This window comes from Macrotis lagotis, chromosome 1 (assembly GCF_037893015.1).
Source record: "Macrotis lagotis isolate mMagLag1 chromosome 1, bilby.v1.9.chrom.fasta, whole genome shotgun sequence".
Lineage (NCBI taxonomy): Eukaryota > Metazoa > Chordata > Mammalia > Peramelemorphia > Peramelidae > Macrotis > Macrotis lagotis.
In genome coordinates, this window is record NC_133658.1 from 298,182,435 (window position 1) to 298,204,223 (window position 21,789).

General features: G+C 41.1%; 1 protein-coding gene across 2 annotated transcripts in view; it reads right to left on the reverse strand.

Moving 5' to 3' along the window:
- Positions 1 to 16,204: 16,204 nt before the first annotated feature.
- Positions 16,205 to 21,789, reverse strand: part of CX3CL1 (C-X3-C motif chemokine ligand 1) — a 72,471-nt gene continuing 66,886 nt past the window's right edge. The window contains exons 4-6 of one of the 2 annotated variants that reach the window (XR_012473598.1): positions 20,712 to 20,789; positions 18,077 to 18,211; positions 16,211 to 17,451 (exon numbers count right to left, since the gene is read on the reverse strand). The gene's annotated coding sequence lies outside the window, so the exon portion shown is untranslated. Of the gene's footprint in view, positions 17,452 to 18,076; positions 20,790 to 21,789 lie in introns of both variants that reach the window. The other variant, XR_012473597.1, reaches the window with a different exon arrangement.

Sequence of the window (21,789 nt, forward strand, 5' to 3'; positions counted from 1 at the left end):
AAATAGTCACCATCTATCTTTGCTTAGCCATCTATCCTGCAAGGTGCTTGTTGAGCAAGCAGAATCCCTTTCTTCTTCCAGGTTCAATGGCTAGAGGAGTGACTATCTTCTGGGAGGGAGAGTTTGGTGAAGACTTTATTGAATGCCAATCTGGGTCTCCAAGTGAAAGTACATGGGGGAAAGGACAAATAGTCTACAAATGTGAGTTATTGTTATTTTTAGCAGTATTAGTATTTGCATTCTGAAGGGGTCATCATGTTCTTCACTTCTAGGGAAACTCCCTAAGTTTAAGTTCCCCATTACTTTCATACAAATTTGAAGCTTTTCACTAGAAGGACCCAAAATTCCCCAGTTGTTCTATCAAATTTTTTTTCAAAACAGGAGAAGGGAGATTCTGGACCAACATCTGGGGCTGAGGTTGGGGGAGGAAGGGAAGAGGGAAACTTATCATCATAAAAGAAAATCTTATGAGCTCTTATTTTATAAAGGGGCCTATCACAGACCTCACCAATATGCTTGAGGGAAAGGGGATTATATGGACTTGAGAAAGAAGCAAAAAAGATAGGAATTGGCTTCTACCCTTAAGTAACTTGTCATCAGCCCTCCAAACCTCCAGTTAATCCAATTTACCATGCTTGATGTCCCCTAAATGATATGGGGGAGGTTACTTTTCTTCAGGGACAGTATTTTTCCAGCTCAGTGGAGAAAGGGCATTGTGGGGCAGTTAGAAGGTAAAGTAGGGGCAGTTCAGTGATGCAGTGGACAGAACACCAGAGTCAGGAGGACCTCAGTTCAAGTCTGGCCTCAGACGCTTAATAATTATCCAGCTGCTTTACCTTGGGCAGGTCACTTAATCCCATTGCCTTGCAAAAACCTGAGAGAGCGAGAGAGAGAGCGAGAGAGAGAGCGAGAGAGAGCGAGAGAGAGAGAGAGAGAGCGAGAGAGAGAGAGAGAGAGAATTGTGTTTATTATTATTTTAGTCATTTTTTTCCTCTGGTGTCCAACCCTTCTTGACTGTTTTTGAGATTTTTTTTGGCCTACATTTCTTCTCCAGATCATGTTACAAATAAAGAAACTGAGGCAAACTGGCTCAAGTGATTTACCCAGGGTCACCCAGGCAGAGTCTGAGGACACTCCCTGACTCCAGGCCCAGCTTGCTATCCACTGGCCACCAAGCTACCCATGCATTGTATATAGAAGGCTGGATGAAGGAAGTGAACTCAAGAGTGTAAGGGATTTGATACAAATGGTAAAGAGTGGGTGTTGGATGCTGTCTCAATGACTAATCAAGCAGGACAAAACTGTGCCTATTCTAGTTTCTTCCCAAATCCTGAAACTATTTTTGTTCAATCTGACAAATTTCAGTAGTTACTGTCACTCTGGTAACCAAACCCAAGGGGCAAAGAGACCACCTCAGCTCAAAATAGTCCTGAAGAAAAATTCTTGCCTTATCCTGAAAGGTTGAGAATAATAAATGCTTGCTTGGCAGATGAGAGACAAGCTGCTTTTCCTGGCCTCATTTATGTGGAACTCAAGATCCAAAGGCTCATAAGACTATAGATTTCCAACTAAGTCTGTAAAACACTTTAGCGGGTTATGGAGTCCAACCTTTTCATTTTACAGATGGGGAAACTGAGGCCTGGTGAGGTTTATTGTTTTTTTTAAGGGGCTTTCTTTGGGTTCCACAGCTTCTGAATGCCAGAGGCAGGTCCTTTTGATTCTGAGTCCAATACTGTATCTACTATGCTACAATCTTCCAGGTGGGGCTGCTCAGTAGCACTTTATTATTTTCTAGACTTGTGGTGATTCCATTGTTATAGAAATCTCAAAATGAGAAAACATCTCCAGAGATACAGGTCAGCAGATTCTTAGTCTTGGAGTGTTCCCTTGGCTAATGGGGTTAGGTGACTTGCCCAAGGTCACATAGCTAGGAAATTATTAAGTGTCTGAGGTCATTTTTGAACTCAATCCACTGAGCCACCTAGCTGCCCCGTGAAGAATTTCTATTTCTAATAAACAGCTGATAGTTTGAGGAAAAATAACAATAACTCATATTTGTAGAGTATTTGTCCTTCCCCCCATGTACTTTCACTTGGAGACCCAGATTAGTATTCAATAAAGTCTTTACCAAACTCTTCCTCCCAGGAGACAGTCACTCCTCTAGCTGCCCTGTGAAGAATTCCTATTTCTTATAAATAGCTGATAGTTTGAGAAATTATCACCTTTTCTCTGTGAATCTCATCTCATCTTTCTGCCTCACCATCAGTACTAAGCCTCCTCTGGATAGTCAAGCACTTTTCTTGTCCTGTTATGCTAGGTATCTTATACTTGAAAAAACAATTATTTCTTTGCTGGAAATAATGGAAAGCAAATCAAAGTTTATCGGGCCCTCTGATTTGCTAGTTATGGAAAGCCTGATAGGAGTAGAAAGGATCTTTCTTATACTAATTCAAAGAATAACCTGAATTCAAAGATTGGCAGCTGAGGCTGAAGAAAAGAAGTCTTACAAAACAAACTAGATTTAATGCCTAAGGGCTTCTGAGTGATTAGTTGGCTATGTCTAGCTAAATTCTAGGAATGAGTCACAAAGAAGATAGAAAGGCTACAGGTACAAGGTAGTAGTAATTCCTCAAAGAATAAGCTCTTAGCCACAACAGAGACCCAGAAGATTTGATCTCAGTTCCTCCTGACTTCAGGGCTGGTGCTCCACTGTGCCACCTAGCTGCTCCCTAAGTATTCTTTCTTTTTTTTTCTTTTTTTCTTTTCTTTTTTTTAGTTTTTGCAAGGCAGTGGGGTTAAGTGGCTTGCCCAAGGTCATACAGCTAGGTAATTATTAAGTGTCTGAGATCGGATTTGAACTCAGGTACTCCTGACTCCAGGGCTGATGCTCTATCCACTGCGCCACCTAGCTGCCCCCCAAGTATTCTTAACGTGAAGTTTGTGAACTTTTTAATTAATGTATTTTGATAACTGTATTTCAGTATAATTGATTTCCTTTGTGACCCTATGTATTTTATTTTATTCATTTTAAAAACATTATTCTGAAAATAGATCCATAGGGTCTATCTGCCAATATAATAGTCCATAAGTCTATGACACCAAAAAAATTAAGAACTTCTGTTTCGGATTGTAGTCCCCATGAAATTAAGGACATCTTAAAGAAACTTTATACCAAAACCTATACCTGCATCTACCACACTAATAGGAGCAACTAGATGACATAGTGGGCAGAGTGCCAGTCTATAAGTCAAGAGGATCTGAGTTCAAATCCAACTTTGGACACTTACTAGCTGTGTGATCTGGGGCAAGTCACTTTAACCCTAATTGCCTGGCAGCTAGGGTCAGGTCCTGTCGTCCTGATTCATATCTCGCCACTGAATCCAGATGGCCCTAGAGGAGAAAGTGAGGCGGTGACTTAGTACAGAAACCCCTCTTCCCCCCCCCCACTCTAATTCAATTTGAATACATGTCATGGTACCATCTCTCTGGTATCATGGTCTTCTTTGAAAAATAGGACAAACATCACTTTGGCCTTTTCTTTTTAAAATCTGGACTTATAATTTCAATAATACAGAGATATCCCTATGTGGAACTTTTCCTTACTTGGATGCAGGCACTATAGTGACCTATAGTTTGAGAGTTGTCTGGCATAAGATACTATGTGACTTGCCCATTGTCACACAGAAAATGTGTGTCATTGGAAGGTCTTAAATCCTGGTCTTCCTGATTCCAAGATTAGTCTTCTACCCACTAAATCACAATGCTCCTTATATAGCAGATAAATTGAATGTGTTCATTTGAATTGACTTGAATTCATAGTCATTTTGAATGCATCTAGTCTCTTCTATTGGCCTGAAAGACTGCTAAAACCCTCTAGCAGTCTATGTCCCTTCAAATCTACACAAGATTCCTCTCTGGTAAAATAACCTTCACTTGACCCTGTTGTACCCACTAGTTCTTGTCTTATTCCTTTTCTTCCTTTTGAAGTCAAGCTTCTCAAAATGTGGTCTATAACCACTGTTTCCATTTCCTCATTCACCCACACCTTAGCACTCTGTACTCTGGCTCCCATCCCCATTGTTCTACTGAAAACTTCTGCCTTCAGTCTTGGATTTCTCTGAAATATTGATATTATTGATACCACTTCTTGAAATTCTCCTTTCTTTATTCAGTGATACTGTACATTCTCTCCTGATTCTCTTCCTAACTCTGATAGCTCCTGTCTTCTCCTACCCTGTTTGATGGATATCTCAGTACTCTGACTTAGACTGCTATTCTTCCCTCTCTGTACTCTCTCCAATGAACATATCCCCAACTACCCTCTTTCTCTAGTTCAACTATCACCTGCTTGGGATTGATGACTTCTCCAGATATAGAGACCTTTCCAAACTCTAGTTCTACATCTAAATCTGCCAGCTGGAGATCTCCACCTGAATCTCCCACTAGTACCTGAAACTCATCATGTCTAAAACTGAATCTACCCACTTATTCCTTCCAAACCACCTCCTCTGACTGACTTGACTATTTCAGACAAAGATACCACTACTCTTTTAGTCAACCAGGATCTCATCATTACAAGTTGTCTTCAATTTTCCCCATTATTAAAAACAGATTTTTATTGAGATATTTTGTTTTTACATCACCTATATTTCCCCTGTATCCATCCTCTTCATACCTCCCAGAGGAAATACAAATAAGTTTTTAAAGAAAAGGAAAGGGGGCAGCTAGGTGGTGTAATAGATAAAGCACCAGCCCTGGAGTCAGGAGTACCTGGGTTCAAATCCAGTCTCAGACACTTAATAATCACCTAGCTGTGTGGCCTTGGGCAAACCACTTAACCCCATTGCCTTGTAAAACAAAAAAAAAAAAAAAAAAAAGAGAGAGAGGAAAAGAAAAAGAAAAAGAGACAAAAACTCAGCAAAGCAATACATAGAAAAAAAAATCTGATGTTAGATGCAAGTTGCCAAACTCATGGGTCCCCCCCTCTGTCCTTTGATATCTCTTCTTTAAAGTCAAACTTGGGGGCTGCTAGGTGGTGCAGTGGATAAAGCACCGGCCCTGGAGTTAGGAGTACCTGGGTTCAAATCCGGTCTCAGACACTTAATAATTACCTAGCTGTGTGGCCTTGGGCGAGCCACTTAACCCCATTTGCCTTGCAAAAAAACCTAAACTAAACTAAAATAAAATAAAGTCAAACTTGGTCACTATAATTTCATGTAGTCCAGTGTCAAATGTTTTGTCATTGTTATTTCCATTTGCAGTGTTGTAGTCGTTGTGTATATTGCTTCTATACCTTTAACTACTTCTCTTTGCACCATTTCAAATATATCTTTCCATGGTTCTGTGTTCATCGTTTCTTACAACTCAGTAATATTCCATTACATTTATAATACTCAGGAGATACTTCTAAACCATTCACTCACTCACCCCGACAGGTCAGGTCCTTACTGTTCAATTATTATGCCAAACCCCACTCTAGAGTTAACCCTGAGGGAATGGGGATGTCTTTTCTAGTGCTACAGTTCATGAGTCTCTACCAGTGTGCTTTCCTTCATGACTATGTATTGACCATCAATTAAAGAGAGCTATTTCAAAAGTGATATAGCTCTATGAAGAGTCTTAAATTTGCATCTTCTCTGTCCATGGCTCTGAGTGCAGGCACTGCTCCCATCACTGCTGTCCTGACATATGAATTGCATAAAGTGGAAGATAAATTGGAGATGAGATAACTGAGATAGGGAGACCAACAGGAAGCTACTGAATTAATGTAGATGAGAGGTGATAATGGACTGATTTAGGTTATTGGCTATATGAGTAGTAAAGAGAGGGCAATGATGATGTTTATCCTTCATTTTCAAAGACCATGATATCAGAGAGGTGATTTCAATACAAGAACATGAATTGGATTTGAGTGAGGGGAGTTGTGCTAAGTCACCAGCCTCACTTTCTCCTCCAGAGCCATCTGGATCCAATGGTCAGATATGAATCAGGAGAACTGGAGATTGTCCTAGATGCGAGGCAATCAGAGTTAAATGATTCACCCAAGGCCCAAGGTCATACAGCTAGTAAGAGTCAATTATCTGAGGCCAAATTTGAACTCCCATCCTTCTGACTCCCAAGGCCAGTGCTCTAGCCACTGTGCCACCTAGCTGCCTTCAAAGAGGGAATAAGAAAGAGCTAGATGTGAAGATAGACACATTATGAAATGACAATTAATTGGATATGTAGGGTGAGTAGTAGTGAAAAGTAAAGGAAGATTTCAAGGTTGTGAACCTGGGTGATAATTATATTCTTGATAATCTCAAGCAAGTTCAGAAGAGGATTTGGTGGGGAGAGATATGTAGAATGTGAGATGGTTACAGGCCATCTGGTTCAATGGTCAAGTGATGATTTGAAACTGGAACTCAGAAAAGAGATTAGTCAGTCAGTCAATAAGTGCTTATCAAACACTTAGTATGTGCTAGACACATAAGAGGCACTGGTAGCTAGGACTGGGGAAGGGCTAGGAAGAACCTCTTGCAGAAGGTAAGTCTGGAGCTGAGTGCTGAAGGAAGCTGGGGAAATCAAGAGGAAGAAGTAAGGATTCAGATCATTCCTGGCATGGGGGATAGTCAATGTGAAGGAACAGGGATGAGAGATGGAATTTTGTGTATGAAGGAAAGCAAGTAAGCCAGTGTTACTGAAAAATAGAGTATGTGGAGGGGAATAAAATTTGAGCTGATAAAGAGATTAAACTCTCAAAAGGGGTCTTTATATTTGATCTTGGAGAAAACATGGAACCATTGGTGTTTATTGAGCTTGAGAATGAAAATATCTATGGTTTTTTAAAAATCACCTTGACAACTGAGAAGAGACTGGATTGGATGGAAAGAGATGGATCTAGGAGAACAATTAGAAGGCAATAACCCAGGCAAGAAATAAGGGCCTGTACCAAGTGGAGAGAAAAGGAAGTAACTATATGACAGATAGTGTGAAGTAGGAAAATAAGATTTTGCAATTGTGGAATAAGTGAGAAGGAGAGGAGGAAACTAAAATTTCAAAAGTAAGTGACTCAGGAGTGATGGAGACATTCTGAAGGAGTACGGGTGTGGGAGAGAAGGCAATGAGGTCTGCTTTACACATTAAGTTTGAGATGCCTGTGGGATATAAAATTGAAGAGATCCAAGAGGCAGTTGGGAAAGTGAGACTAGGTCAGGAGAGAGAGGACTGGAAATAGAGATGCAGAAATCATCTGCATGGAAAGAGAAGAGGGCCCAGAATAGAACCTTGCAGCACAGTCTTGTTTAGCGGATTTGACCATAAAGTATTCCCACTATCCCAACTCAATCAATGAGTTGAGAGTATGAGCAAAAGTATATAGTCCATACTGGGAGAGGTGGTGAGAAAAGTAATGTCCACAGAGAAGAACCATGATTCAATGAGAGCCAAAACATGAAAGGTATGATAAAGACAGGGGTTTAAGATGCCAAGATGGAAGAGTAGGAGAAAACGGAATTGCCTAATCTTCCTATAGTTATTTGAGCTAAAATCTAGTGACTGGGAAATCTAAGGGGAAATCTCAGTGGGACAACTTTGCACTACAAAATCACAAATTTGAACCATAGACAGGTAATGAGAACAGAAACTATGGAACAGGAATGGATTAGGATCAAGGATTCAACCCCAAAGACTTCAGTCAGGTAGCCAGACAGGATTTCCCAGATCCAATCATGAGCTTTGCCAGGTGCCCAGGTCAGCAAACAGCACTGGATCTCTCAAGAGGAACTAGACTGAAGACAGCCCCTAGGATTCCCAAAGGGGTTAGCCAACAGCATAAAGCAATTTAGACCAGCCTAGAATGGATGTCCTTTTTTTGATCAACAAATATTTTATTTTTTCTTTCCTTTTTGTTTTTACAAAAACAGATAATCTTTAAGTTTTTTTTTTTAAATTCATGAATAACCCACAATCAACCAAGACATATAGCCACACCAAACTGACTTGATTCTCCAATACCCTGACAACCAGGGAAGTTGAGGAGACTTTTCCTGTAGTACAATTACAAACTCCAGGGGAATAGAAAGGAGAAGGGAAGAGCTCTGTGTGCAGGCTTCCTGTTTTAGGTTTTGCTGTAAGCAGGGTATCATGCTGCCAAAGTCAGGGCTTGCTCCACTCCACTGGTCACAGACTGAAATGATTGATCATCTCTGCTCCAGGACAGGGATAATCCATTTTAGCTGAAGTGAAAAATCCTGTATCCTCTTTCCACCTGGAATCTAAAGCCCTTGCTTGAATGCCTAGTGACCCATAAAAGACTGGGATTCTACTTTTCTCTATCAAAGAGACTCCTGTTTCAGTTCATAACTGTATATTCAGGAAAACCACCAGGTAGCCTGATATAATTTAGCAGCAAATTTTACTGTTTCTACCAAGAAAAAAAAAACTAAATCAAAAAATCCAACAAACAAAACAACAGGTATGTAGGGATGATGAAGGAAAGATGAAAAGATTTCTGGTCCCAATAAAGAATTTTGTTTTCAAATATGATAAATTCCCATGCTGAACAAATTCAGAGTTCACATTTTGAGAGACAACCTCATTTTAGGAAACCTGGCTCCTAAAGGGGAGGGGAATGAAATTTGGAGACCTCTTCCTGCTCATTTCTGGATGTGTAAATTGTGGGGTAAGAGATAGGGAGGGAACTGGTACCCCAAAGGGGAGCAGCCCAAGAGAAGAGCAGCAAAAGCTTTCAAAAGCAAAAGATTGGAGAAGGAACTAATCTGTTATTAAATATTAAAAATATTATGCGTATGTATTCATATATGGACAGCTAGGTGAGGCAGTAGATAGAGTGCTGGGCATGGAGTTAGGAGGATCCATCTTTCTGAGTTCAAATTTAGACTCATACTTACTAGCTTTGTGACCCTGGACAAGTCACTTAACCCTGTTTGCCTCTATGTTATCAAATGAGTTAGAGAATGACATGACAAACCATTCTAGTATCTTTGCCAAGAAAATCCAAATGTGGTTGCAAATAGTCAGACATGACTAAAATGATTAAATATAAATATATATATATATAAACACATACATTTATATAGAATTTTTACCTCCATACACATCTACACATGTACATGTGTAGATGTGTATGGAGATTAAAGATATGAATATATATTAATATCTTTATCTTATGCCTATTATTATTATACATTATTAGGTCCAGAAGTTGGAGAACAGGTTAGAAGTTAGGTGTGTTTGGCATATGGAAAGTCATTGCTTTGTAGCAAAGGAAGTGAGATTGCTCAAATCTAGAATTCAGATTTTTGATTCCCTATAAAACCTGAATCAAATCTTTGACTACAAGTTTGGGAAGCCCAGATTTACGTGTCTTCAAAAATATACAAAGTTAGAAATAGAAAAGGTTTTGGTAATCTAAGGCCATCTGTGCAAGCCTGTTGGGGAGGGAACCTGCAACAGATTTCTTTTTAAAAATATTGTTGTGGTTGGATAACAATTTTTACAACTAGTGTTTCTGACAAAGGACTTATTTCTAAAATATATAGAGAATTGAGTCAAATTTATATGAATATAAGTCTTTCCCCAGATGATAAATGGTCAAAAGGGGCAGCTAGGTGTCCCAGTGGACAGAGCACCAGCTCTGTTTTTGTTTTTTTTTTTTAGATTTTTGCAAGGCAAATGGGCTTAAGTGGCTTGCCCAAGGCCACACAGCTAGGTGATTATTAAGTGTCTGAGACCAGATTTGAACCCAGGTACTCCTGACTCCAGGGCCAGTGCTTCATCCACTGCACCACCTAGCCACCCCCTAGAGCACCAGCTCTGGAGGCAGGAAGACCTGAGTTCAAATTTGTTCTCAGATACTTAATAATCACCTAGCTGTGTGACCTTGGGCAAGTCACATCACCCCATTGCCTTGCAAAAAACCCTAAACAAACATAAAGATAAATGGTCAAAAGATATGAAAAGATAGTTCTCATATGAAAATATTAAAGCTATCCTTATTCATATAAAAATTCTCTAAATAATTCTTTTAAATTTATTTAAGGCAATGGGGTGATGTGACTTGCCCAAGGTCACACAGCTAGGCAATTAGTGTCTGAGGTTGTATTTGAACTCTGTTTCTCCTGACTCCAGGGTTGCTGCTCTATCTACTGCACTACCTAGCTGCCCCTCTAAATCATTGATTAGAGAAATGCAAATTAAAATAATTCTGAAGTACTATCACACAACTATTAGATCGATCAATATGATTAAAAAGGAAAATGATCAATGTTGGAGGGGATGTGGGAAAACTGGGACACTAATGCATTGCTGGTGTAATTTTAAACTGATTCAATTTTTCTGGAGAGCAACTTGGAATTATGCCTAAAGGGCAATAAAATGGTGCACATCCTTTGATCCTGCAATACCATTACTAGGCTATCTTCCAAAGGGATCACAAAAAAAAAAGGATAAAAAACTCACATGTACACATGTGTGTATACATGTACAAAATATTTATATCAGCTCTTTTCATAGTGGCAAAGAATTGGAAATCAAGGGGTTGTCCATCAATTGAGGAATGGCTGAACAAATTGTGGTATATGACTGCGATGGAACATTATTGTTCTATAAGAAATTATGAGGGACAGGATTTCAGAATAGTCTGGAAAAACTTCCATGAATTGTTGATGCTGAGTGAAGGGAGCAGACCTAGAAAAACATTGAATATGCTACAGCAGCAATCAACTGTGGTGGACTTCTACATATCAGTATAATAATTAAAGACAGTTCTAAAAGACTTGTGATGGAAAATACCATTTATATCCAGAGAAGGAACTGTGGAATTTAAAAATAGACCAAAGCTTACTATCTTCAATTTTTAAATGTTGCCTTATGTATTACGTTGTTTATTTCTCTATAATGTTTTTTTCTTCTGTTTGGATTTGAATCTTCTTTCACAACATGATTAGTATGGATCTATGTTTAGCATGATTATACATGTAGAGCCTATATTAGATTGTTTTCTGTTAGTGGAGGGGGAGGGAAGGGAGGGAGGTAAGAAAATGAAAAATTCAAAACCTTGCAGAAAAAGATTAATGAAAAATAAATATATATAATATATATTAAAAATAAATAAATAAAAATATTATCATGAAAAATAATCTACTAAGCTAAAGTGTAACCTTCCCTAAGAAAAAAATCTCTGATTCCTTTTGAGGGGACTTTGTCTTGTGAAGAGGGAATAGTGAGCTATGCAGGGGCTTCTAAAGAAGCTTTACCATAGTCTCTGATGTAGTAATATGTAGCCCATAGTCATTTCACAGCTCTTCACTGGCTTTGATGTCCATCAAGGCAATGAAGGTGAGATGAGGAATGCCGTCAATGTCAGTATCATTAAATTTGATTTGACAATTATCACATTTGCTGGGATTGATTGATCTGAGAAAATTTGGTTCTCCAGTGATAGCCACACAGTTCATTTTACTCAGTTATAATGTGAGCACTGAAAATAGAACATGTAGCAGCCTGTGGGAAGAATTCTGAGCATACAGAACTTTCCTGGTGATACATAAGCTCCCCTCTTTGTAAACTGTTTAATGGTAATCACTGCTCTGCCTTTGCCATCAATGAAATCGATCTTCTGTGCCTTCTTCCCTTTTTCTCTTTTCTTCTGATTGTAATGCTTCTTTCCTTTTCCAGGAGTGACTTATCAGTGACTATGATTCTCCTGAGTTTTCACCTTTTTAACTCTTGTCAAGGCCTGCTTGTGTTTAAAAAAGTTTCTTGGGGAAAGAGGCACATTGTGCTGGCAGCAGAGCTCTGCAATGGGGAGAGCCACAGTTCTGTGGTTTCCTGCAGTTCCAGATTTATGGTTTGGAAGGGATCCAAAGAATCCCTCCACCACCACCCTAGTGTTCTTTGCATTTCAGCTCTAGGCTTCATGGTGCTTGCAGGTGTTATGCCATTAAATCTTTTCTCCTCTCTAGAGAGCAATTCAGCTAAGACTTTTCCATGATGTTATGATGTGCTACAGAGTATTTGTCCTGGAATGGAGGGTGAATTCTAGAGGATCTGTGGGGGTTCACGTAGGAATAGATCTTGACTAGCCATAAATATATTCTCCCTCTTGGCTCTTCTATCCACATTCTTTGACCATGGCAAGGGCTACAGTTCCCCTGCTTCCCTCATTTCCTCCTCCTCCTGGGCCTTAGACACCTTCCTGTGGAAGGAGAGGGGCTGCTCAGGCTCAGGATGGGATATGGGAGGTGGGGCTTGGAGGTGAGAAGGGGGACATTTTGGGAGGGGGACATTTTCCACTGCATCTCTGTTTAAAGGTCCTGGGAGTTGCCCCCTTCCCCCCTCCAACTACAGGGTGAGAAGCCATGCCAGAGCTCCCAGAGAGACTAGCTCCAGGTATGCCAGTACTTTAAAAAGAGTAAGATCAGGGGCGGAGCCAAGATAGCGATAAGAACTGGTCCTGTCTTGGGCGCTATCTCATAAAACTTCTAAAATAAGGACTCTAACTAAATTTTCAAGAGACAGAACCCAGAGAGGAACCCAGTGAGGCAGTTCTCCTACTCAAGGTAACCTGGTAAAGAGCAGAAAGGCTCTGCTCCCCGGGGTTGGAGGGGCACCCGCCAGAGGGGTGGCCTGCCAGAGCAAAAGAACTTCAGCCTCAGGGGCAGCTAGGTGGCCTAGTGGATAAAGCACCAGCCTTGGAGTCAGGAGTACCTGGGTTCAAATGCAGTCTCAGACACTTAATAATTACCTAGCCATGTGGCCTTGGGCAAGCCACTTAACCCCATTTGCCTTGCAAAAAGAAAAAAAAAGAACTTCAGCCTCCCAGAAGCAGCCCCGGGGAGTTTCCTGACCTGGGTGGGGGGGCACCAGGCACAAATTGGGGGAACAGCGGGGGACCTCTGCCAGAGCAAGCAAGTGAAGTCCAGCCCTCAGGGCACACAGCAAACAGCAAGCAGCAGCATGGCCAAGGCAGTCCCGATCCAGGAAACAGAAGCAGGCGAAGACAGTAAGCAGGAGCCCCCAGGGCATGAGCCCATTGAGCTGAGGGAGGGGAGTGAAGAGAGACTGCAGAGTTCTGTCCTCTGCCCCTGGAACAGGACTCTGGGGCTCTGACCACATTCAGATCCTGATCACTGTCTAGGCCCCCCTATAGAACAGCAGGGACCTGTGGCAGAGGGGGGGCGCATATGGTCATTCACAGACCAAGAGGGAGGACAGAGCCTCACACACTGAGACCCTTGTGGGGTGTCCCCAAAACTCAGGAAGTACCCCCAAAACAGGCTCAGGCTGGGAAAATGAGCAAGCAGAGAAACAAGAGGAACACCATTGAGAAATATTTTGCCTGTGAGCCCAAGAAGGATCAAAACACTCAGTCTGAAGATGAGGAAGCACAAGCTTTGGCATCTAAAGACTCCAAGAAAAACAGAAATTGGGCTCAGGCTATGACAGAGCTCAAAAATAGACTTTGAAAATCAAATGAGGGAGTTAGAAGAAAAACTGGGAAAAGAAAATATGAAAATGAAGTCAGCAGCCTAGTCAAGGAAATCCAAAAAAATGCTGAAGAAAATAGCATGCTAAAAACCAGCTTAGGTCAAATGGATAAAACAGTTCAAAAAGTTATTGAGGAGAAGAATACTTTAAAAAAGCAGAAATGGCCAGATGGAAAAAGAGATAAGAAAGCTCTCTGAGGAAAACAAATCCTTCAGACAAAGAATAGAACTCAGGGAGACTGATGAATTTACCAGAAATCAGGAATCAATACTTCAAAACCAAAAGAATGAAAAATTAGAAGAAAATGTGAAATATCACATTGAAAAAACAACTGATATGGAAAACAGATTTAGGAAAGATAATTTTTTTTTAGGTTTTTGCAAGGCAAATGGGGTTAAGTGGCTTGCTCAAGGCCACACAGCTAGGTAATTATTAAGTGTCTGAGACCGGTTTTGAACCCAGGTACTCCTGACTCCAGGGCTGGTGCTTTATCCACTACACCACCTAGCCGCCCCTAGGAAAGATAATTTAAAAATTATTGGAATATCTGAAAGTCGTGATTAGGAAAAGAGCCTTGACATCATTTTCTTAGGGGTTTTTTTTAGTTTTTTTTTTTTTGCAAGGCAGATGGGGGTTAAGTGGCTTGCCCAAGGCCACACAGCTAGGCAATTATTAAGTGTCTGAGACCAGATTTGAACCCAGGTACTCCTGACTCCAGGGCCGGTGCTTTATCCACTGCACCACCCAGACACCCCCTTGACATCATTTTCAAAGAATTACTACAGGAAAATTGCCCTGATATCCTAGAAGCAGAGGGCAAAATAGAAATAGAGAGAATCCACAGATCCCCCTGAGAAAGAAATCCCAAGAAACCAACCCTAGGAATATTATAGCCAAGTTCCAGAACTCCCAAGTCAAAGAGAAAATATTACAAGCAGCCAGAAGGACACAATTCAAATATCATGGAACTGCAATCAAGATCTCACAGCACTTAGCAGCAACTACATTAAAAACTCGTAGGGCTTGGAATATAATATAATGGAAGGCAAAAGAGCTTGGAATGCAACCAAGAATCAACTACCCAGAAAAAATGAATGTCCTCTTCTAGGGAAAAGGATGGAATTTCAATGAACCAGAGGAATTTCAAATGTTCCTGTTGGAATGCCCAGAGCTGAAGAGAAGGTTTGATCTTCAAATACAGGACTCAGGTGAAGCATAGAGATTGGAGGAGAAGGGGAAAATATGAGGGACTTGATGATGAACTGCATGTATTTCTGTATACAAAAATGACACTGATAATACTCATATGAATCTTCTCAATTATCAGAGCAGGTAGAAGGAGCTTTTATAGATGAAGCACAGGAGAAAGCTGAATTTGAAGATAAAATATGGCGTAAAAATGGGGTCAATAGAAAAAAGGGAAATGTAATGGGAGAAAGAAAAAGGAGAGGGGGAATAGGCCAAGATATTTCATATAAGATTTTTCTTTATTCCAATGAGCTATTGCAGTGATATGGAAGGGGGAAAGGCAAGGGGAATGAGGGAATCTTTGCTCTCATCAGAGGTGGCTAAGAGAGGAAACAGCATATATACTCAATGGGGTATAGACATCTGGAGTAAGAAGAAGAGCGGGGGGATGGGGGAAGGGGGGGATGTGAGTGATGGAGGAGAGGATGGACCATGGGGGGAGAGTGGCCAGATATACCACATATTCTTTTTTGCTTCTTGCAAGGGGTTGGGATTGGATGGCCTGTCTGGGACCATAGGGCCAGGTGGATGCTGGGCCTAAGGGGTGGTATGGGGGCTCGGGGCCTCTTGGCTCCAGGGCCAGGGATCTGTCTGCTGCGCCACTCAGCTACCCTACAGCAGAGTCAGTGAAAGGAAAGAGAAAAATATAGTACATGGTAATGGAGAAATACCAAAGGAGGGAGTTGCAATCAGCAATGGCAATGGTGGAAAAATATGGAAGTAACTTTTGTGATGTACTTATAAAGAATGGGACCCACCTGCCACAGAGTTGGTGGTGCTGGAACACAGACTGAAGCACATTTTTTAATATTATTATTTTTTGGGGGGGGGTGCAGGGCAAATGGGGCTGGGTGGCCTGCCTGGGGCCACATAGCAGGGTGATCATTGGGTGTCTGAGGCTGCATTCGGACCCTGGTGCTCCTGGATCAAGGGCCAGTGCTCTGTCTGCCACCCAGCCACCCCTACTATTATTACTATTTTATTTTATTTTAGGTCTTCCTCCCCCCGCTTTTTGGTTTATGCAGGGCAGTGGGGTTAGGGTGGCTTGCATGTCACACGGCTGGGTGATTGTTGGGTGTATGGGGCTGGATATGGGCTTGGGTGCTCCTGGCTCCAGGGCTGGTGCTCTGTCCACTGCGCGACCTGGCCATACCTACAATTATTACTATTTAATTTTAATTTTTTTCTCTCCCCTTTGCTTTATTGCTCAAGTAAGTCTATATTTTTTAGGGGGAGGGGGTACTTTGTTTACTCTTAAACAAGAATATTTTATTAATGTATAAAAAACATTGTACAAAATGAGAATAAATAAATATTAAATTACAAAAAAAAATTAAAATTAAATTAAAAAAAGAAAAGGTTAAGATCAGCTGCAAAAGAGAAAAGACTGAAGGCTTAAATAGATCAGTCATGCAGTGACTTTGAACTTGCTGAGTCTTTCAGCTAACAGTCAGGGGACTAAGAATGCCTGCTAGAACATTATCCCAAGCACATATGCAGCCATGATATCTAGACTCAATTTGGGACTTGGAAAATCCAGGAGAGCAGTGATCAGACCATGATCTTGATTTGATCCCACAGGAACCTAATATAATCAGGAATTATGGGAAGAGTCAAATAAGACAAAGGATCTAGGAATAACTTTTTTTGGTTTTTGAAAGGCAATGGGGTTAAGTGACACAACTAGGTAATTAAGCGTTTGAGACTAGGAATGACTTTTTCATCAAAGCATGTATTCTCTTCCTCCATCTCCTAAAGTACCTTCCCCTGCAGTTGTAAGGTTCTCCAATGTGTTATGTGGATCTCTTTTCTCTACCATCAGCTCAAGACTCTACTAGCTGAATTTCCATTCACCACCCCACCATTTATTTAATGGTCTGTGATTCACTCCCTAGTACACCCCAGTTCCATTTAACCACTTAAGATCAGACAACTTTTTCAAGTGGTTATTTACTTTGACAGTATAGGTGTGTTCAAGGATGATTGGTATGAGGGCTGCTCCATACCTTGCTTTCTACCTTTAATGTCCACCTAGCTCTCATCTGTAACTCCAAGAAGCTGTAGCACATATAGTGGTCTCACTTCAGCAAATGTTTAGTCAGACAGGTTGAGGGTAACTATCTGAAGAGATCTCAGACCTGTCAGTGAGTTATGGGGCTGTCTACTTCAAGCATGTGAAGTCTTCCACAAATAGAAAGAGCAGATGAGAACATTTCATTCCAACTGTGAAGGCAGCTGAAGTAAGCATTGTAGTGTACCTAGAGCTTGGTTAGACATCAAATATGCCAAGATCAACCACTGCATCTAGAGTCATCACAAATTGTCTTGACTCTGTCTTGCTGACCATAATGACTTTGAAAGAGAGTGAGGCTAATGGCTTTGTGCCACTCTGCTTCACTTAAATTCAATTTATCTATGAATCAAAAAACATCCCCCCATGCCAATTTACCATTCTCACCTATCTCCAAGTACTGTGGTGAAGTAACAGAAGCAGATACGCTGGAAGCTGTAGTTGCAACCCTACACATAAGCGATCCAGGTCAAAGGTCTGTCTCCTCACTGGAAGCAACAGTGGGATTTGGCAGCCCCTGGGCTATCTGAGTAGACTTTTAAGGCTGCTCTTGGTGTGAGGAAGGGGCTAGAAAAGGTGATCTAAAAATTCTCTCCTTATGCAGCCCTGGTCTTATTACCACAGCAGGTGGGGATCCCATCCTGTGGTCAAAACACAAAAAAATGTACAAAAACTTCTTCAAAGAAGAGTCCATTCACCATAAGTGCATGGAATGTCCACACATTTATAGACAATACAAGATCTAATAGACCTGAAAGATGAATTACTCTTGTTGCAAGAGAACTCAGCAAATAGTAGCCCTGAATGAATATGGCTGGCAAATGAAGACCAACTTGTTAGGGACTGTTGTGTGTGGGAGCACTGTAAATTATCTTCACCTGGGGTCCTTAAGCACCAGAGCCTTGTTTTACTAAGTGCCATGGGAGTGGGAGTGGATTAAGGGCCTGGGAAGGATATTTAAGCACTGGTATTTGGTTCAATAAATGGAGACCTTGCCTCCCTTGCCTCCCTTGCCTCCCTTGCCTCCCTTGCCTCCCTTGCCTCCCTTGCCTCCCTTGCCTCCCTTGCCTCCCTTGCCTCCCTTGCCTCCCTTGCCTCCCTTGCCTCCCTTGCCTCCCTTGCCTCCCTTGCCTCCCTTGCCTCCCTTGCCTCCCTTGCCTCCCTTGCCTCCCTTGCCTCCCTTGCCTCCCTTGCCTCCCTTGCCTCCCTTGCCTCCCTTGCCTCCCTTGCCTCCCTTGCCTCCCCTCCCACCCCTTCAATATTTACCTGGAGAGAGATTGAAGGAGTCCAGAAAAGTACTCAACATATTGGTGTCCGAACAGGGACTCAACACCAACTGATTGAAATCAGAGCTAGATACAGTTTTCTGGAGTAGTCGAAGCAAAGGGGAGCACTGTGAAGCTGGGATAGGTTTTGCAATTAAAGCTAATCTACTCAACAAATTTGAATGCCCACCAAAAGAAGTGAATGACAGGCTCATGACAATGAGATCACCCCTTGTAGGAAAACACCTTGCCACCACCATCAGGGTCTATGCCCATGACAAAGTCAGACGAAATCAATGAGAAATTTTATGAAGACCTGGAGACCTCCATTATTAATATGCCAAAAGAGGGCAAACTTATAATTCTGTGTTATTTTAATGCTAGAGTAGACTCAGACTTCCAGACAGGACAGACAGTTCTTGGGAGGAATGGAGTTGGAAACAGCAACAGCAATGGTCACTTACTACTGAAGACTTGTGGATCTCATGACCTTATCATCACAAACACTAGTTTCCATTAACCCAAATTCAATAAAACTTCCTGGATACACCCCCACAGCAAACTTTGGACTCTAATAGACTATGTGATGGTAAGGAGAAGGGACAGACAGGATATGAGAGTGACAAAGACAATATGTGATGCAGAGTGCTAGACTGATCACAGATCCATCTTTTCTAAGCTAAATATTCACATTCAACCAAAGTGGTAGCCCCAAAGCAAAATGAATACTAGAAGAATTAATGTCAAGAGATTAGAGTGTCTCTCAGAGCTAGAACTATTTATTGCTCCCTTGGAGGGAAAGTTAAGTCAACAAACAGCTGGCAACAATGGAGCAGAAAAGGGGTAGTCAGCTTTCAGAGCACTGGTGTATAGCACTGCATTTGCTCATCTGGGTCGGAATACTCACAAGCATCAAGACTGGTTTGATGACAATGATGGGGAAGTACAGAAGCTGCTAAATAAAAAATGAGAGCTTCTCAGGGTTTACCAGCAGAATCGTTCATCCATTTCTAAGAATGCAGAATTTAATAACATCAAAAATAAAATATAATTAAAACTTAGAGAGTTGCGGGATTCTTGGTTCAGTAGGAAAGCAGGTGAAATTCTGTTTTTATGTAGATAGTAACAATCCAAGGTGCTTTTAAGATGCCCTGAAGGTCATTTATGGGCCAAAGACATATGGTACATCTCAACTACTCAGGGCTGATTAGTGATAGGGACAAGATCCTAGAAAGATGGTCTAAACATTTCCATAGTGTTTTTTACTTTTTTCAAGGCAATGGGGTTAAGTGACATGTCCAAGGTCACACAGCCAGCTAATTATTAAATTCTGAGGTCAGATTTGAATTCAGATCCTCCTGAATTTGGGGCCAGTGCTCTATCCACTGTGCCACCTAGCTTCCCCCATTGTCATCAATCAATGCAGAAACCAAGGTGAAATCAATCCATTCCTAACTGAAGTTTCAATTGAAAAAGAAGTTTTTAATTCAGTTAGGCTACTTTCATGTGACAAAGCATTGGATGCTGATCCTATTCCAGCTGAGATTTACAAGGTGAGGGGAGTACAGGGGGTCTCTTAAAAAAGCTGATTGAAATTTTCCAAGTTATATGCCATGAGGAGATTGTCCCCCAAGAATTCAAGGATGCCTCTATGTCCATTTCCATAAAAGTAAAGAGAATAGATTGCCCTGTGACAATCACAGGGATGTTTCTCTTTTAGTCTTTGCTGGCAAGATTCTTGCCGGAGGCCTCAATAGGCTTATCTTTCACTTACAAGATGGTCACCTTCCTGAGAGCCAGTGAGGCTTCAGAAGGAATTGAGGAACAGTCAATATGGTATTTGCTGCCCCACAACTCCAGGGAAAAAACAAGGAACAGAACAAAGGTCCATATATAACATTCATAGGTCTGACCAAGGCCTTTGATACTGTCACTTGTGAGGGTTTATGGAAGATCATGTCAAAATTTGATTGCCTGGAAAAGTTCATCAGGATTGTATGCCAATTTAATGACGGCATACTTCCAAGGATTATGGATAGTTGATGTTGTTCTCATGATTTCCAGGTCACCAATGGAGAGAAATAAGCTATGTTATTGCTTTCATGCTTTTTAGCAGGATTTTTTGTCCTTGTTATCAAATGCTTTCACTAAGGCAACCTTGCCAGTATACTGCCAATAAATTCTTCATCTTGAAAAGGCTGCAAGCCAGAGTGGAGGAAGTGTTGGTACATGATTTTTTTTTTCTGAAATGATTGTGCACTCAATGTTGCCTCTGAAACTGAGATGCAGGAAAGTATGGATCAATTCTCTGCTGTTTATGCTAATTTTGGTCTAACAGTTATCACCAAGGAAACAGATGCCCCATCAGTTAAGACCACTTCCAACACTGGAACCATTGGTTATAGCAATTGGAGAAGTTTTCAATACTATGGAAAATACTATGGAATCTTGGTAGTGTGCTTTGTATGCATTGATAATAAGGTTGTTACAAACATTTCCAGAGCTAGTTCAGTATTTGGGAAGCTCCAAAAGAAATTGTGGGAGAGAAGAGGGATTAGACCAAAATGAAAGAGGTATTGATGACCAAAATGAAAGTCTACAGAGTCGTTGTACTGACTTCATTGTTGTATACATACCTGGATAGTCTACCAGTACCATACCAGGAAACTGAATCTCTTCCATTTAAATTGTCTTAGGAAGATTCTGAAGATCACCTGGGAGGAGAAGGTACCAGACACTGAAGTCCTTTCTCAAGATAAACTGCCAAGCATTAAAATGTTACTATATAGAGTACAAATTCAATGGTCTGGTCATGTTGTTCATATGCCAAACATATGCTTGCCGAAAAACTATTTTATGGAGAACTTACACAGGGTAAGTACTCACAGGGGGATCAGAAGAAGGAATTCAACTTTTGAATTGATTGTGCGGAATGGGAAACACTAGCCCTGGATCACGTAGCATATGGGGTGCCTTAATCAAAGAGAGTGCTGTGCTCTATGAGCAAGGAAAATGGAAGCTGCTCAAAGAAGATGTAATATCCTTAAGTTTAGAGTACCCATCTCAGTTGTTCACATAGATTATTTGTGCTCTACCTGTGATAGAACATTTTGACCTCATATATATATATATATTTTTTTGCAAGGCAAATGGGGTTAAGTGGCTTACACAGCTAGGTAATCATTAAGTGTCTTAGGCCGGATTTGAACTCAGGTACTCCTGGCTCCAGGGCTGGTGCTCTATCCACTGCGCCACCTAGCTGCCCCCTCTGACCTCATATTGATCTGATCAGTCACAGTTGGACACACTGTAACTTGTGTCTAACAGTGATGTTTTCTTGGTCTTTTTCAATAATGAAGGATAAGAACCAATATAACAAGAACAAAGTTTAAAAATTCACACACACTCAGGGTGGCTAGGTGGCGCAGTGGAGTCAGGAGTACCTAGGTTCAAATTTGGTCTCAGACACTTAATGATTACCTAGCTGTGTGGCCTTGGGTAAGCCACTTAACCCCGTTTGTCTTGCAAAAACCTAAAAAAAACACAAAAATTCACACACACACACACACACACACACACGCACACACACACACATACACACAGTATCTCTAGGAAATATTTTGTGTTTCTTGTATTTCCCTCCCTGGGGAAGTAAGCTTCATACTTACCTCAGTTCCTATATAACATTGTTTCCTCCAAGTTCATTTCATTTCT